The 18,020-nt window shown below is 50.3% G+C and overlaps 1 long non-coding RNA gene across 1 annotated transcript; it reads right to left on the reverse strand.

The window, feature by feature from the left end:
- Positions 1 to 43: 43 nt before the first annotated feature.
- LOC310881616 lies at positions 44 to 17,024 on the reverse strand. The gene is made up of 2 exons (XR_014572471.1): positions 16,674 to 17,024; positions 44 to 4,307 (listed from the first exon to the last, which is right to left on the reverse strand). It is a non-coding gene; the product is annotated as an uncharacterized lncRNA (long non-coding RNA).
- Positions 17,025 to 18,020: the final 996 nt, after the last annotated feature.

Consider the following 18,020-nt stretch of genomic DNA (forward strand, 5'->3'; position numbering starts at 1 on the left):
ACTTTTTTATGTCGCCCCTACATTTAAGCTTCTACTCAGCCTTCATTTTCAGCGGACTAGGACTAGCCTTCCACCGAACCCACCTAGTATCCGCCCTACTATGCCTTGAAAGCATAATATTATCGATATTCGTAGGCCTATCAATATGATCCATCGAAAACCAAGTCTCCTCATTCACCATGGTACCAATTCTCATGCTAACCTTCTCAGCGTGTGAGGCGGGCACAGGCCTGGCCATCCTAGTAGCCTCCACCCGCACACATGGCTCCGACCATCTACACAACCTAAACCTCCTGCAATGCTAAAAATCATCCTACCCACAATCATACTTCTTCCAACAGCCCTGCTGTCTCCACCAAAATTTCTATGGACTAACACCACCTTATACAGCCTCCTAATCGCTGCCCTAAGCCTACAGTGATTAATCCCAACCTACTACCCCTACAAATTTTTATCCAACTGAACAGGAATTGACCAAATCTCATCCCCCCTCCTAGTACTATCCTGCTGACTACTCCCACTCATAATCATAGCAAGCCAAAACCACCTGCAACAAGAACCCCTACAACGCAAACGAATCTTTATCTCAACCTTAGTCGCAGTCCAGCCATTCATCCTACTAGCCTTTTCCACCACAGAACTAGCACTATTTTACATCTCATTTGAAGCAACCCTCATTCCCACCCTAATCTTAATCACCCGATGGGGGAACCAACCAGAACGCCTAAGCGCTGGCATCTACCTGCTATTCTACACGCTAGTAAGCTCTCTACCCCTGCTAATCACAATCATACACCTATACGTGAAAATTGGCACCCTGCACCTGCCAACCCTACAACTAACCCACCCAACCCTATCCACCTCATGGACAGGAATACTATCAGGTCTAGCACTGCTCATAGCATTCATAGTAAAAGCCCCACTATACGGCCTACACCTCTGACTGCCAAAAGCCCACGTAGAAGCACCCATCGCAGGCTCAATACTCCTCGCCGCCCTACTACTAAAGCTAGGAGGATACGGAATTATACGAGTCACTCTATTTATGGGCCCACTGTCCAACCTCCTGCACTACCCCTTCCTAACCCTGGCCCTATGAGGCGCCCTAATGACTAGCTCAATCTGCCTACGACAGACAGACCTAAAATCACTAATCGCTTATTCATCCGTTAGCCACATAGGCCTAGTTATCGCCGCAGGAATAATCCAAACCCACTGATCATTCTCAGGGGCAATGATCCTAATAATTTCCCATGGACTAACTTCCTCCATACTATTCTGCCTAGCCAACACAAACTATGAACGTACGCACAGCCGAATTCTACTACTCACACGAGGCCTACAACCTCTCCTACCACTCATAGCTACCTGATGATTGCTGGCCAATCTAACAAACATAGCCTTACCCCCAACAACAAACCTCATAGCAGAGCTAACCATTATAATCACCTTATTCAACTGATCTGCCTTCACGATCATCCTAACAGGAATCGCAACCCTACTAACCGCCTCCTACACCTTATTCATACTACTAATGACCCAACGAGGCTCAATCCCCTCCCACATCACATCTATGCAAAACTCAACCACGCGAGAACACCTGCTCATAACACTCCACATTATCCCAATATTCCTCCTAATCCTCAAACCCGAACTGATCTCCGGAATCCCCTCATGCAAGTATAGTTTAAACCAAACATTAGACTGTGATTCTAAGAATAGAAGTTCAAACCTTCTTACCTGCCGAGGGGAGGGTTTAACCAACAAGAGCTGCTAACTCTTACATCTGAGCCTAAAACCTCAGCCCCCTTACTTTTAAAGGATAACAGCAATCCACTGGTCTTAGGAACCACCCATCTTGGTGCAAATCCAAGTAAAAGGAGTGAACCCCACACTACTAATCAACTCCCTCACACTACTCACGCTGACAATCCTCCTAACCCCAATCATCCTGCCATTTCTATTTAAAAACTTTAAAAACACCCCACAAGCCACCACCCGCGCTGTTAAAACCGCATTCCTAATTAGCCTAGCCCCTACAACCGCATTCATCTACTCGGGAGTAGAATCTGTCACCTGCCACTGGGAGTGAAAATTCATTATAAACTTTAAAATCCCCCTGAGCCTAAAAATAGACCAATACTCAATAACATTTCTTCCAATCGCCCTATTTGTAACATGATCAATCCTACAATTCGCCATATGATACATGGCCTCAGAGCCATACGTAACAAAATTTTTCACCTACCTACTGACATTCCTAGTCGCCATACTCCTCCTAACAACCGCAAACAACATATTCCTCCTATTCGTAGGCTGGGAAGGAGTACGAATCATGTCCTTCCTTCTCATCGGCTGATGACAAGGCCGAGCAGATGCCAACACCGCCGCCCTACAAGCCGTAATCTACAACCGAATCGGAGACGTCGGACTGATCCTGAGCATAGCATGACTAGCTTCAACATTCAACACCTGAGAGATCCAACAAGCCGTACACCCCCACCAAACCCCAATCCTCCCCCTCATAGGATTAATCCTCGCAGCCGCAGGAAAATCCGCCCAATTTGGACTCCACCCATGACTGCCCGCAGCAATAGAAGGCCCCACCCCAGTATCAGCCCTACTGCACTCCAGTACCATAGTAGTAGCCGGAATCTTCCTGCTCATCCGCATGCACCCCCTGCTAGCCACCAACCAGACAGCCTAACCTAACTGCCTGCCTATGCCTAGGTGCTCTATCAACCCTATTCGCTGCCACATGCGCCCTAACCCAAAATGACATCAAAAAAATCATTGCTTTCTCAACATCCAGCCAACTAGGACTAATAATAGTCACTATCGGACTAAACCTCCCACAACTAGCCTTCCTACACATCTCAACCCATGCCTTCTTTAAAGCCATACTATTCCTATGCTCAGGGTCTATCATCCACAACCAAAACGGAGAACAAGATATCCGAAAGATAGGAGGCCTACAGAAAATACTCCCAGTCACTACTTCCTGCCTAACCATCGGAAACCTGGCGCTGATAGGAACCCCATTCCTAGCCGGATTCTACTCAAAAGACCTCATCATCGAAAGCTTAAACACATCATACCTAAATACTTGAGCCCTACTCCTAACCCTTATAGCCACAGCATTCACCGCAACCTACAGCATCCGCATAACCATCCTAGTCCAAGCTGGACAAACCCGAATCCCCCCAATAGTATCAATAAACGAAAACAACCCACTAATCACCGCCCCCCTAACCCGACTCGCCCTAGGCAGCATTACAGCAGGAATAATCATTACCTCTTTCATCACACCAACCAAAACCCCCCCAATAACCATACCCCTTATCACCAAAACTGCTGCCATCCTCATAACAATCCTAGGAATCATCCTAGCCCTAGAACTATCGAACATAACACACACCCTCACTCACCCCAAACCAAACCCCCTCATAAACTTCTCCTCTGCATTAGGGTACTTCAACCCCCTAGTACACCGATTCTTCTCCAAAAACCTACTAGAAAAGGGACAAAACATTGCCCTACACTTGATCGACCTCTCCTGACTCAAAAAAATAGGGCCAGAGGGCCTTGCTGAACTACAAGTAGCCGCAAGCAAAGCCGCAACCTCAATACACACAGGGCTAATTAAGGCCTACCTAGGATCCTTCGCCCTCTCCATCCTGGTAATAATCCTAATAACACACAGACTCACTAATGGCCCCTAACATCCGCAAATCCCATCCCCTACTAAAAATAATCAACAACTCCCTAATCGACCTACCCGCCCCCTCCAACATCTCTGCCTGATGAAACTTCGGCTCCCTTCTAGCCATCTGCTTAGCCACACAAATCCTAACAGGCCTGCTACTAGCCATACACTACACCGCAGACACTTCACTCGCCTTCTCCTCAGTAGCTCACACATGCCGAGACGTCCAGTACGGATGGCTCATCCGCAACCTCCACGCCAACGGTGCTTCGCTCTTCTTTATCTGCATCTACTTACACATCGGACGAGGCCTCTACTACGGCTCCTACCTATACAAAGAAACCTGAAACACAGGAGTAATCCTCCTACTCACCCTAATAGCAACTGCCTTCGTAGGGTATGTCCTACCATGAGGACAAATGTCATTCTGAGGGGCCACCGTAATCACCAACCTATTCTCAGCCATCCCGTACATTGGGCAAACTCTAGTAGAATGAGCCTGAGGAGGATTCTCAGTAGACAATCCAACCTTAACCCGATTCTTCGCCATCCACTTCCTACTGCCCTTCCTAATTGCAGGAATCACCCTAGTCCACCTAACCTTCCTACACGAATCAGGCTCAAATAACCCACTAGGAATCGTATCAGACTGCGACAAAATCCCATTCCACCCATACTTCTCCATTAAAGACAGCTTAGGGCTTACCCTAATAATCACCCCTCTAATAGCACTAGCCCTATTTTCACCGAACCTCCTGGTTCTTGGAATCCTAGTTGGGAGTGGTTGGCCACATGAGATGTACAGGATTTTTACCTGTGATTTAGTCTTGACAAGGCTATGTAATTGGTTTACTAACGTCTCATAAGAAAGAAGCATGAGCGGTTAATGCAGTTGGCTTGAAATCCATCCCCAGTGGTGCAAGTGCACTCTCTGAACTCACTGAAGTACATCCCCAGTGGTGCCAGTGCACTCTCTGCACTCACTGCACTGCATCACCAGTGGTGCCAGTGCACTCTCTGGACTCACTGCAGTGCATCCCCAGTGGTGCCAGTGCACTCGCTGGACTCACTGCACTCCATCCCGAGTGGTGCCAGTGCACTCTCTGGACTCACTGAAGTGCATCCCCAGTGGTGCCAGTGCACTCTCTGCACTCACTGCACTGCATCCACAGTGGTGCCAGTGCGCTCTCTGGAGTCACAGCACTGCATCCCCAGTGGTGCCAGTGCAATCTCTGGACTCACTGCACTGCATCCCCAGTGGTGCCAGTGCACTCTCTGGACTCACTGAAGTGCATCACCAGTGGTGCCATTGCACTCTCTGCACTCACTGCACTGCATCCCCAGTGGTGCCAGTGCACTCACTGGACTGACTGCACTGCATCCCCAGTGGTGCCAGTGCGCTCTCCGGAGTCACAGCACTGCATCCCCAGTGGTGCCAGTGCACTCACTGGACACACTGTACTGCAACACAGGTGGTGCCAGTGCACTCTCTGCACTCACTGCACAGCATCCCCAGTGGTGCCAGTGCATTCACTGGACTCACTGGACTGCATCACCAGTGGTGCCAGTGCACTCTCTGGACTCAATGCACTACATCCCCTGTGGTGCCAGTGCACTCTCTGGACTCACTGCACTGCATCCCCAGTGGTGCCAGAGCACTCTCTGGACTCACTGCACTGCATCCCCAGTGGTGCCAGTGCACTCTCTGGACTCACTGCACTGTATCCGCAGTGGTGTCAGTGCACTCTCTGTACTCACTGAAGTGCATCCCCAGTGGTGCCAGTGCACTCTCTGGACTCACTGCACTGCATCCCCAGTGGTGCCAGTGCACTCTCTGGACTCACTGCACTGCATCCCCAGTGGTGCCAGTGCAACCTCTGGACTCACTGTAGTGCATCCCCAGTGGTGCCAGTGCACTCTCTGGACTCACTGCAGTGCATCCCCAGTGGTGCCAGTGCACTCTCTGGACTCACTGTACTGCATCACCAGTGGTGCCAGTGCACTCTCTGGACTCACAGCAGTGCATCCCCAGTGGTGCCAGTGCACTCTCTGGACTCACTGCACTGCATCCCCAGTGGTGCCAATGCACTCTCTGGACTCACGGAACTCAATCCCCAGTGGTGCCAGTGCACTCTCTGGACTCACTGTACTGCATCCCCAGTGGTGCCAGTGCACTCTCTGGACTCACTGCACTGCATCAAAAGTGGTGCCAGTGAAGTCTCTGGACTCACTGCAGTGCATCCCCACTGCTGCCAGTGCACTCTCTGGACTCACTGCAGTGCATCCCCAGTGGTGCCAGTGCACTCTCTGGACTCACTGCACTGCATCCCCAGTGGTGCCAGTGCACTCTCTCGAGTCACTGCACTACATCCCCAGTGGTGCCAGTGCACTCACTGGACTCACTGTACTGCATCATCGGTGGAGCCAGTGCACTCTCTGGACTCACTGCACTGCATCCCCAGTGGTGCCAGTGCACTCTCTGGACTCACTGCACTGCAGGCCCAGTGGTACCAGTGCACTCACTGGACTCACTGTACTGCATCACCAGTGGTGCCAGTGCACTCTCTGGACTCACTGCACTGCATCTCCAGTGGTGCCAGTGCACTCTCTGGACTCACTGCACTGCATCCCCAGTGGTGCCAGTGAGCTCTCTGGACTCACTGCACTGCATCCCCAGTGGTGCCAGTGTACTCACAGGATTCACTGCAGTGCATCCCCAGTGGTGCCAGTGCACTCTCTGGACTCACTGAAGTGCATTCTCAGTGGTGCCAGTGCACTCTCTGGGCTCACTGAAGTGCATCCCCAGTGGTGCCAGTACACTCTCTGGACTCACTGCACTGCATCCCCAGTGGTGCCAGTGCACTCTCTGGACTCACTGCACTGCATCCCCAGTGGTGCCAGTGCACTCTCTGGACTCACTGAAGTGCATCCCCAGTGGTGCCAGTGCACTCTGTGGACTCACTGCAGTGCATCCCCAGTGGTGCCAGTGCACTCTCTGCACTCACTTCACTGCATCCCCAGTGGTGCCAGTGCACTCTCTGGACTCACTGCACTGCATCCCCAGTGGTGACAGTGAAGTCTTTGGACTCACTGCACTGCATCCCCATTGGTGCCAGTGCACTCTCTGGAGTCACTGAAGTGTATCCCCAGTGGTGCCAGTGCACTCTCTGGACTCACTGCACTGCATGTCCAGTGGTGCCAGTGCACTCTGTGGACTCACTGTACTGCATCCCCAGTGGTGCCAGTGCACTCTCTGGACTCACTGTACTGCATCCCCAGTGGTGCCAGTGCACTCTCTGGACTAACTGCAGTGCATCCCCAGTGGTGCCAGTGCACTCTCTGGACTCACTGCAGTGCATCCCCAGTGGTGCCAGTGCACTCTCTGGTCTCACTGCACTGAAGCCCCAGTGGTGCCAGTGCACTCTCTGGACTCACTGCACTGCATCCCCAGTGGTGCCAGTGCACTCTCTCGACTCACTGCACTGCATCCCCAGTGGTGTCAGTGCACTCTCTGGACTCACTGTACTGCACCCCCAGTGGTGCCAGTGCACTCACTGGACTGACTGCACTGCATCCCCAGTGGTGCCAGTGCGCTCTCTGGAGTCACAGCACTGCATCCCCAGTGGTGCCAGTGCACTCACTGGACTCACTGCACTGCATCACAGGTGGTGCCAGTGCACTCTCTGGACTCACTGCAGTGAATCCCCGGTGGTGCCAGTGTACTCTCTGCAGTCACTGCGCTGCATCCCCAGTGGTGCCAGTGCACTCACTGGACTCACTGGACTGCATCCCCAGTGGTGCCAGTGCACTCTCTGGACTCACTGCACTGCATCCCCAGTGGTGCCAGTGCACTCTCTGGACTCACTGCACTGCATCCCCAGTGGTGCCAGAGCACTCTCTGGACTCACTGCACTGCATCCCCAGTGGTGCCAGTGCACTCTCTGGACTCACTGCACTGCATCCCCAGTCGTGTCAGTGCACTCGCTGGACTCACTGAAGTGCATCCCCAGTTGTGCCAGTGCACTCTCTGGACTCAATGCACTGCATCCCCAGTGGTGCCAGTGCACTCTCTGGACTCAGTGCACTGCATCCCCAGTGGTGCCAGTGCAATCTCTGGACTCACTGTAGTGCATCCCCAGTGGTGCCAGTGCACTCTCTGGACTCACTGCAGTGCATCCCCAGTGGTGCCAGTGCACTCTCTGGACTCACTGTACTGCATCACCAGTGGTGCCAGTGCACTCTCTGGACTCACTGCAGTGCATCCCCAGTGGTGCCAGTGCACTCTCTGGACTCACTGCACTGCAGCCCCGGTGGTGCCAGTGCAATCTCTGGACTCACTGAAGTGCATCCCCAGTGGTGCCAGTGCACTCTCTGGACTCACTGCACTGCATCCCCAGTTTTGCCAGTGAAGTCTTTGGACTCACTGCACTGCATCCCCAGTGGTGCCAGTGCACTCTCTGGAGTCACTGAAGTGCATCCCCAGTGGTGCCAGTGCACTCTCTGGACTCACTGCACTGCATGCCCAGTGGTGCCAGTGCACTCTCTGGACTCACTGCACTGCATCCGCTCATGATCGGAGGATTCGGCAACTGAGTAGTCCCCCTCATAATCGGTGCCCCCGACATAGCATTCCCGCGAATAAACAACATAAGCTTTTGACTCCTCCCCCCATCATTCCTCCTCCTACTAGCCTCATCCACTGTAGAAGCTGGCGCCGGCACAGGCTGAACTGTCTACCCTCCCCTAGCAGGTGACCTTGCCCACGCCGGAGCTTCAGTAGACCTGGCTATCTTCTCACTCCACTTAGCCGGTATCTCCTCCATCCTTGGGGCCATCAACTTTATCACCACAGCCATCAACATAAAACCCCCCGCACTCTCACAATACCAAACCCCACTATTTGTCTGATCCGTACTAATTACCGCCATCCTACTCCTTCTATCACTCCCCGTACTCGCCGCCGGTATTACAATATTACTAACTGATCGAAACCTAAACACCACATTCTTCGACCCCGCTGGAGGAGGAGACCCAATCCTGTACCAACACCTATTCTGATTCTTCGGACACCCAGAAGTCTATATTCTGATCCTACCGGGGTTCGGAATCATCTCACACGTAGTCACGTACTACTCAGGCAAAAAGGAGCCCTTCGGCTACATGGGAATAGTCTGAGCCATACTATCCATCGGCTTCCTAGGATTCATCGTCTGAGCTCACCACATGTTTACAGTAGGAATAGACGTTGATACCCGAGCCTACTTTACATCAGCCACTATAATCATTGCCATCCCTACCGGAATCAAAGTATTTAGCTGACTAGCCACCCTGCACGGAGGAACAATCAAATGAGACCCCCCCCAATACTATGAGCTCTAGGATTTATCTTCCTATTTACCATCGGAGGATTAACAGGAATCGTTCTTGCAAACTCTTCCCTAGACATCGCCCTGCACGACACGTACTACGTAGTTGCCCACTTCCACTACGTCCTATCCATAGGCGCCGTCTTTGCCATTCTAGCAGGATTTACTCACTGATTCCCACTACTCACTGGGTTTACCCTACACCAAACATGAGCAAAAGCCCACTTCGGGGTAATATTTACAAGAGTAAACCTAACGTTCTTCCCCCAGCACTTCCTAGGCCTAGCAGGAATACCCCGACGATACTCGGACTATCCCGACGCCTACACACTATGAAACACCATTTCCTCCATCGGCTCCCTAATCTCAATAGTAGCCGTAATCATACTAATATTCATCATCTGAGAAGCCTTTTCGGCCAAACGAAAAGTCCTACAACCAGAACTAACTACCACAAACGTTGAATGAATCCACGGCTGCCCTCCCCCATACCATACTTTCGAGGAACCGGCCTTCGTCCAAGTACAAGAAAGGAAGGAATCGAACCCTCACATGCTGGTTTCAAGCCAACTGCATTAACCGCTCATGCTTCTTTCTTATGAGACGTTAGTAAACCAATTACATAGCCTTGTCAAGACTAAATCACAGGTAAAAATCCTGTACATCTCATGTGGCCAACCACTCCCAACTAGGATTCCAAGACGCCTCATCACCCATCATAGAAGAACTCGTTGAATTCCACGACCACGCCCTAATCGTTGCCCTAGCTATCTGCAGCCTAGTTCTCTACCTTTTAGCCCACATACTAACAGAAAAACTCTCGTCCAATGCTGTAGACGCCCAAGAAGTAGAGCTGATCTGGACAATCCTACCTGCTATCGTCCTGGTACTCCTCGCCCTCCCATCCCTACAAATCCTCTACATAATGGACAAAATCGATGAACCAGACCTCACCCTAAAAGCCATCGACCACCAATGATACTGAAGCTACGAATACACAGACTTCAAAGACCTATCATTCGACTCCTACATAGTGCCCACCCCAGACTTACCCAACGGCCACTTCCGACTGCTAGAAGTTGACCACCGCGTAGTTATCCCAATAGAATCCCCCATCCGCGTGATCATTACTGCAGGAGACGTACTCCACTCCTGAGCAGTCCCAACGCTCGGAGTTAAAACAGACGCAATCCCAGGCCGACTAAACCAAACTTCATTCATTACCACCCGGCCTGGGATTTTTTACGGACAATGCTCAGAAATTTGCGGGGCTAATCACAGCTACATACCCATTGTAGTAGAATCAACCCCACTCCCACATTTCGAGGCCTGATCGTCCCTTCTATCATCATCCTAATCATTAAGAAGCTATGCAACAGCACTAGCCTTTTAAGCTAGCCAAAGAGGGACTTCCCCCTCCTTAATGATATGCCACAGCTTAACCCCGCACCATGATTTTCAATCATAATTATAACCTGATTAACCCTAGCACTCCTCATCCAACCAAAACTACTAGCCTTCACCACAACCAACCCCCCATCAAATAAGACCTCCCTCACTACCAAACCCACACCATGATCCTGACCATGAACCTAAGCTTCTTTGACCAATTTTCCAGCCCCAATCTATTTGGCATCCCCTTAATCCTACTATCCCTACTCTTCCCAGCCCTACTATTCCCGTCCCCAAACAACCGATGAATCAACAACCGCCTTTCTACTATCCAAACATGACTCCTTCACCTAATCACAAAACAACTAATAGTCCCACTCAACAAAAATGGCCACAAATGAGCCATAATATTTACATCCCTAATAATCATACTTCTTGCAATCAACCTTCTAGGCCTCCTTCCATATACATTCACCCCAACCACCCAACTATCTATGAACATAGCCCTAGCCTTCCCACTATGGCTCGCCACACTACTAACAGGCCTACGAAACCAACCATCAGCCTCTTTAGCCCACCTATTACCCGAAGGTACCCCTACACCCCTAATCCCCGCACTAATCCTGATCGAAACAACCAGCCTACTAATCCGCCCCCTAGCCCTCGGAGTCCGCCTTACAGCCAACCTTACAGCAGGACACTTACTCATCCAACTCATCTCTACAGCCTCCATTGCATTAATACCCACCCTTCCTGCAGTATCCATCCTAACAATAATCATCCTACTACTCCTAACCATCCTAGAAGTAGCAGTAGCCATAATCCAGGCCTACGTCTTCGTGCTCCTTCTAAGCCTATACTTACAAGAAAACATCTAATGGCACACCAAGCACACTCATACCACATAGTTGACCCAAGCCCTTGACCAATCTTCGGGGCAGCCGCCGCCCTACTCACAACCTCAGGATTAATCATGTGATTCCACTACAACTCATCCATACTACTAACCCTAGGCCTCATCTCAATACTCCTAGTAATACTCCAATGATGACGAGACATTGTACGAGAAAGCACCTTCCAAGGCCATCACACTCCCACAGTCCAAAAAGGCCTACGATACGGCATAATCCTTTTCATCACATCCGAAGCATTCTTCTTCTTAGGGTTCTTCTGAGCGTTCTTCCACTCGAGCCTGGCCCCAACCCCAGAACTAGGAGGCCAATGACCCCCAACAGGAATTAAACCACTCAACCCGATAGAAGTCCCCCTACTAAACACAGCCATCCTACTAGCCTCAGGCGTTACCGTAACGTGAGCCCATCACAGCATCACAGAAGGAAACCGAAAACACGCCATCCACGCCCTAACCCTAACGATCCTCCTGGGATTCTACTTCACAGCCCTACAAGCAATAGAATACCACGAAGCCCCATTCTCAATCGCCGATAGCGTCTACGGATCTACCTTCTTCGTTGCCACTGGATTCCACGGACTCCACGTAATCATCGGATCCTCCTTCCTGACCGTCTGCCTCTTCCGACTGATCAAGTTCCACTTTACATCAGACCACCACTTCGGATTCGAGGCAGCAGCCTGATACTGACACTTCGTAGACGTCATCTGACTATTCCTCTACATAACCATCTACTGATGAGGATCTTGCTCTTCTAGTATATTAATTACAATTGACTTCCAATCTCTAGAATCTGGTATAAACCCAGAGGAGAGCAATGAACGCACTCATGTTCATATTCGCCCTATCATCAATCCTAAGCGCCGCCCTAACCGCATTAAACTTCTGACTCGCCCAAATAAACCCCGACTCAGAGAAACTCTCACCGTACGAATGTGGATTCGACCCACTTGGATCTGCTCGATTACCATTCTCAGTCCGATTCTTCCTCAGTAGCCATCCTGTTCGTCCTATTCGACCTAGAAATCGCCCTCCTACTCCCCCTGCCATGAGCCGTCCAACTCCAATCCCCCCTAATGACCCTCACCTGAACTGTAGTGATCCTCCTTCTCCTAACACTCGGACTGGCCTACGAGTGAATTCAAGGGGGCCTAGAATGAGCAGAATAACAGAAAGTTAGTCTAACCAAAAAGATAGCTGGTTTCGACCCAGCAGATTACAGCCAACCCTGTAACTTTCTTATGTCGCCCCTACATTTAAGCTTCTACTCAGCCTTCATTTTCAGCGGACTAGGACTAGCCTTCCACCGAACCCACCTAGTATCCGCCCTACTATGCCTTGAAAGCATAATATTATCGATATTCGTAGGCCTATCAATATGATCCATCGAAAACCAAGTCTCCTCATTCACCATGGTACCAATTCTCATGCTAACCTTCTCAGCGTGTGAGGCGGGCACAGGCCTGGCCATCCTAGTAGCCTCCACCCGCACACATGGCTCCGACCATCTACACAACCTAAACCTCCTGCAATGCTAAAAATCATCCTACCCACAATCATACTTCTTCCAACAGCCCTGCTGTCTCCACCAAAATTTCTATGGACTAACACCACCTTATACAGCCTCCTAATCGCTGCCCTAAGCCTACAGTGATTAATCCCAACCTACTACCCCTACAAATTTTTATCCAACTGAACAGGAATTGACCAAATCTCATCCCCCCTCCTAGTACTATCCTGCTGACTACTCCCACTCATAATCATAGCAAGCCAAAACCACCTGCAACAAGAACCCCTACAACGCAAACGAATCTTTATCTCAACCTTAGTCGCAGTCCAGCCATTCATCCTACTAGCCTTTTCCACCACAGAACTAGCACTATTTTACATCTCATTTGAAGCAACCCTCATTCCCACCCTAATCTTAATCACCCGATGGGGGAACCAACCAGAACGCCTAAGCGCTGGCATCTACCTGCTATTCTACACGCCAGTAAGCTCTCTACCCCTGCTAATCACAATCATACACCTATACGTGAAAATTGGCACCCTGCACCTGCCAACCCTACAACTAACCCACCCAACCCTATCCACCTCATGGACAGGAATACTATCAGGTCTAGCACTGCTCATAGCATTCATAGTAAAAGCCCCACTATACGGCCTACACCTCTGACTGCCAAAAGCCCACGTAGAAGCACCCATCGCAGGCTCAATACTCCTCGCCGCCCTACTACTAAAGCTAGGAGGATACGGAATTATACGAGTCACTCTATTTATGGGCCCACTGTCCAACCTCCTGCACTACCCCTTCCTAACCCTGGCCCTATGAGGCGCCCTAATGACTAGCTCAATCTGCCTACGACAGACAGACCTAAAATCACTAATCGCTTATTCATCCGTTAGCCACATAGGCCTAGTTATCGCCGCAGGAATAATCCAAACCCACTGATCATTCTCAGGGGCAATGATCCTAATAATTTCCCATGGACTAACCTCCTCCATACTATTCTGCCTAGCCAACACAAACTATGAACGTACGCACAGCCGAATTCTACTACTCACACGAGGCCTACAACCTCTCCTACCACTCATAGCTACCTGATGATTGCTGGCCAATCTAACAAACATAGCCTTACCCCCAACAACAAACCTCATAGCAGAGCTAACCATTATAATCACCTTATTCAACTGATCTGCCTTCACGATCATCCTAACAGGAATCGCAACCCTACTAACCGCCTCCTACACCTTATTCATACTACTAATGACCCAACGAGGCTCAATCCCCTCCCACATCACATCTATGCAAAACTCAACCACGCGAGAACACCTGCTCATAACACTCCACATTATCCCAATATTCCTCCTAATCCTCAAACCCGAACTGATCTCCGGAATCCCCTCATGCAAGTATAGTTTAAACCAAACATTAGACTGTGATTCTAAGAATAGAAGTTCAAACCTTCTTACCTGCCGAGGGGAGGGTTTAACCAACAAGAGCTGCTAACTCTTACATCTGAGCCTAAAACCTCAGCCCCCTTACTTTTAAAGGATAACAGCAATCCACTGGTCTTAGGAACCACCCATCTTGGTGCAAATCCAAGTAAAAGGAGTGAACCCCACACTACTAATCAACTCCCTCACACTACTCACGCTGACAATCCTCCTAACCCCAATCATCCTGCCATTTCTATTTAAAAACTTTAAAAACACCCCACAAGCCACCACCCGCGCTGTTAAAACCGCATTCCTAATTAGCCTAGCCCCTACAACCGCATTCATCTACTCGGGAGTAGAATCTGTCACCTGCCACTGGGAGTGAAAATTCATTATAAACTTTAAAATCCCCCTGAGCCTAAAAATAGACCAATACTCAATAACATTTCTTCCAATCGCCCTATTTGTAACATGATCAATCCTACAATTCGCCATATGATACATGGCCTCAGAGCCATACGTAACAAAATTTTTCACCTACCTACTGACATTCCTAGTCGCCATACTCCTCCTAACAACCGCAAACAACATATTCCTCCTATTCGTAGGCTGGGAAGGAGTACGAATCATGTCCTTCCTTCTCATCGGCTGATGACAAGGCCGAGCAGATGCCAACACCGCCGCCCTACAAGCCGTAATCTACAACCGAATCGGAGACGTCGGACTGACCCTGAGCATAGCATGACTAGCTTCAACATTCAACACCTGAGAGATCCAACAAGCCGTACACCCCCACCAAACCCCAATCCTCCCCCTCATAGGATTAATCCTCGCAGCCGCAGGAAAATCCGCCCAATTTGGACTCCACCCATGACTGCCCGCAGCAATAGAAGGCCCCACCCCAGTATCAGCCCTACTGCACTCCAGTACCATAGTAGTAGCCGGAATCTTCCTGCTCATCCGCATGCACCCCCTGCTAGCCACCAACCAGACAGCCCTAACTGCCTGCCTATGCCTAGGTGCTCTATCAACCCTATTCGCTGCCACATGCGCCCTAACCCAAAATGACATCAAAAAAATCATTGCTTTCTCAACATCCAGCCAACTAGGACTAATAATAGTCACTATCGGACTAAACCTCCCACAACTAGCCTTCCTACACATCTCAACCCATGCCTTCTTTAAAGCCATACTATTCCTATGCTCAGGGTCTATCATCCACAACCTAAACGGAGAACAAGATATCCGAAAGATAGGAGGCCTACAGAAAATACTCCCAGTCACTACTTCCTGCCTAACCATCGGAAACCTGGCGCTGATAGGAACCCCATTCCTAGCCGGATTCTACTCAAAAGACCTCATCATCGAAAGCTTAAACACATCATACCTAAATACTTGAGCCCTACTCCTAACCCTTATAGCCACAGCATTCACCGCAACCTACAGCATCCGCATAACCATCCTAGTCCAAGCTGGACAAACCCGAATCCCCCCAATAGTATCAATAAACGAAAACAACCCACTAATCACCGCCCCCCTAACCCGACTCGCCCTAGGCAGCATTACAGCAGGAATAATCATTACCTCTTTCATCACACCAACCAAAACCCCCCCAATAACCATACCCCTTATCACCAAAACCGCTGCCATCCTCATAACAATCCTAGGAATCATCCTAGCCCTAGAACTATCGAACATAACACACACCCTCACTCACCCCAAACCAAACCCCCTCATAAACTTCTCCTCTGCATTAGGGTACTTCAACCCCCTAGTACACCGATTCTTCTCCAAAAACCTACTAGAAAAGGGACAAAACATTGCCCTACACTTGATCGACCTCTCCTGACTCAAAAAAATAGGGCCAGAGGGCCTTGCTGAACTACAAGTAGCCGCAAGCAAAGCCGCAACCTCAATACACACAGGGCTAATTAAGGCCTACCTAGGATCCTTCGCCCTCTCCATCCTGGTAATAATCCTAATAACACACAGACTCACTAATGGCCCCTAACATCCGCAAATCCCATCCCCTACTAAAAATAATCAACAACTCCCTAATCGACCTACCCGCCCCCTCCAACATCTCTGCCTGATGAAACTTCGGCTCCCTTCTAGCCATCTGCTTAGCCACACAAATCCTAACAGGCCTGCTACTAGCCATACACTACACCGCAGACACTTCACTCGCCTTCTCCTCAGTAGCTCACACATGCCGAGACGTCCAGTACGGATGGCTCATCCGCAACCACCACGCCAACGGTGCTTCGCTCTTCTTTATCTGCATCTACTTACACATCGGACGAGGCCTCTACTACGGCTCCTACCTATACAAAGAAACCTGAAACACAGGAGTAACCCTCCTACTCACCCTAATAGCAACTGCCTTCGTAGGGTATGTCCTACCATGAGGACAAATGTCATTCTGAGGGGCCACCGTAATCACCAACCTATTCTCAGCCATCCCGTACATTGGGCAAACTCTAGTAGAATGAGCCTGAGGAGGATTCTCAGTAGACAATCCAACCTTAACCCGATTCTTCGCCATCCACTTCCTACTGCCCTTCCTAATTGCAGGAATCACCCTAGTCCACCTAACCTTCCTACACGAATCAGGCTCAAATAACCCACTAGGAATCGTATCAGACTGCGACAAAATCCCATTCCACCCATACTTCTCCATTAAAGACAGCTTAGGGCTTACCCTAATAATCACCCCTCAAATAGCACTAGCCCTATTTTCACCGAACCTCCTGGTTCTTGGAATCCTAGTTGGGAGTGGTTGGCCACATGAGATGTACAGGATTTTTACCTGTGATTTAGTCTTGACAAGGCTATGTAATTGGTTTACTAACGTCTCATAAGAAAGAAGCATGAGCGGTTAATGCAGTTGGCTTGAAACCCATCCCCAGTGGTGCAAGTGCACTCTCTGAACTCACTGAAGTACATCCCCAGTGGTGCCAGTGCAATCTCTGGACTCACTGCAGAGCATCCCCAGTGGTGCCAGTGCACTCTGTGGACTCACTGTAGTGCATCCCCAGTGGTGCCAGTGCACTCTCTGGACTCACTGCACTGCATCCCCAGTGGTGCCAGTGCAATCTCTGGACTCACTGCAGTGCATCCCCAGTGGTGCCAGTGCACTCTCTGGACTCACTGCACTGCATCCCCAGTGGTTCCAGTGCATTCACTGGACTCACTGTACTGCATCTCCAGTGGTGCCAGTGCACTCTCTGGACTCACTGCACTGCATCCCCAGTGGTGCCAGTGAGCTCTCTGGACTCACTGCACTGCATCCCCAGTGGTGCCAGTGTACTCACAGGATTCACTGCACTGCAACCCCAGTGGTACTAGTGCACTCTCTGGACTCACTGCAGTGCATCCCCAGTGGTGCCAGTGCACTCTCTGGACTCACTGAAGTGCATTCTCAGTGGTGCCAGTGCACTCTCTGGGCTCACTGAAGTGCATCCCCAGTGGTGCCAGTACACTCACTGGACTCACTGCACTGCATCCCAAGTGGTGCCAGTGCACTCTCTGGAGTCACAGCACTGCATCCCCAGTGGTGCCAGTGCACTCACTGGACTCACTGCATTGCATCACAGGTGGTGCCAGTGCACTCTCTGGACTCACTGCACTGCATCCCCGGTGGTGCCAGTGTACTCTCTGCAGTCACTGCACTGCAATTCCAGTGGTGCCAGTGGACTCACTG

This window comes from Anser anser, assembly GCF_964211835.1.
Source record: "Anser anser genome assembly, chromosome: 14".
NCBI lineage: Eukaryota > Metazoa > Chordata > Aves > Anseriformes > Anatidae > Anser > Anser anser.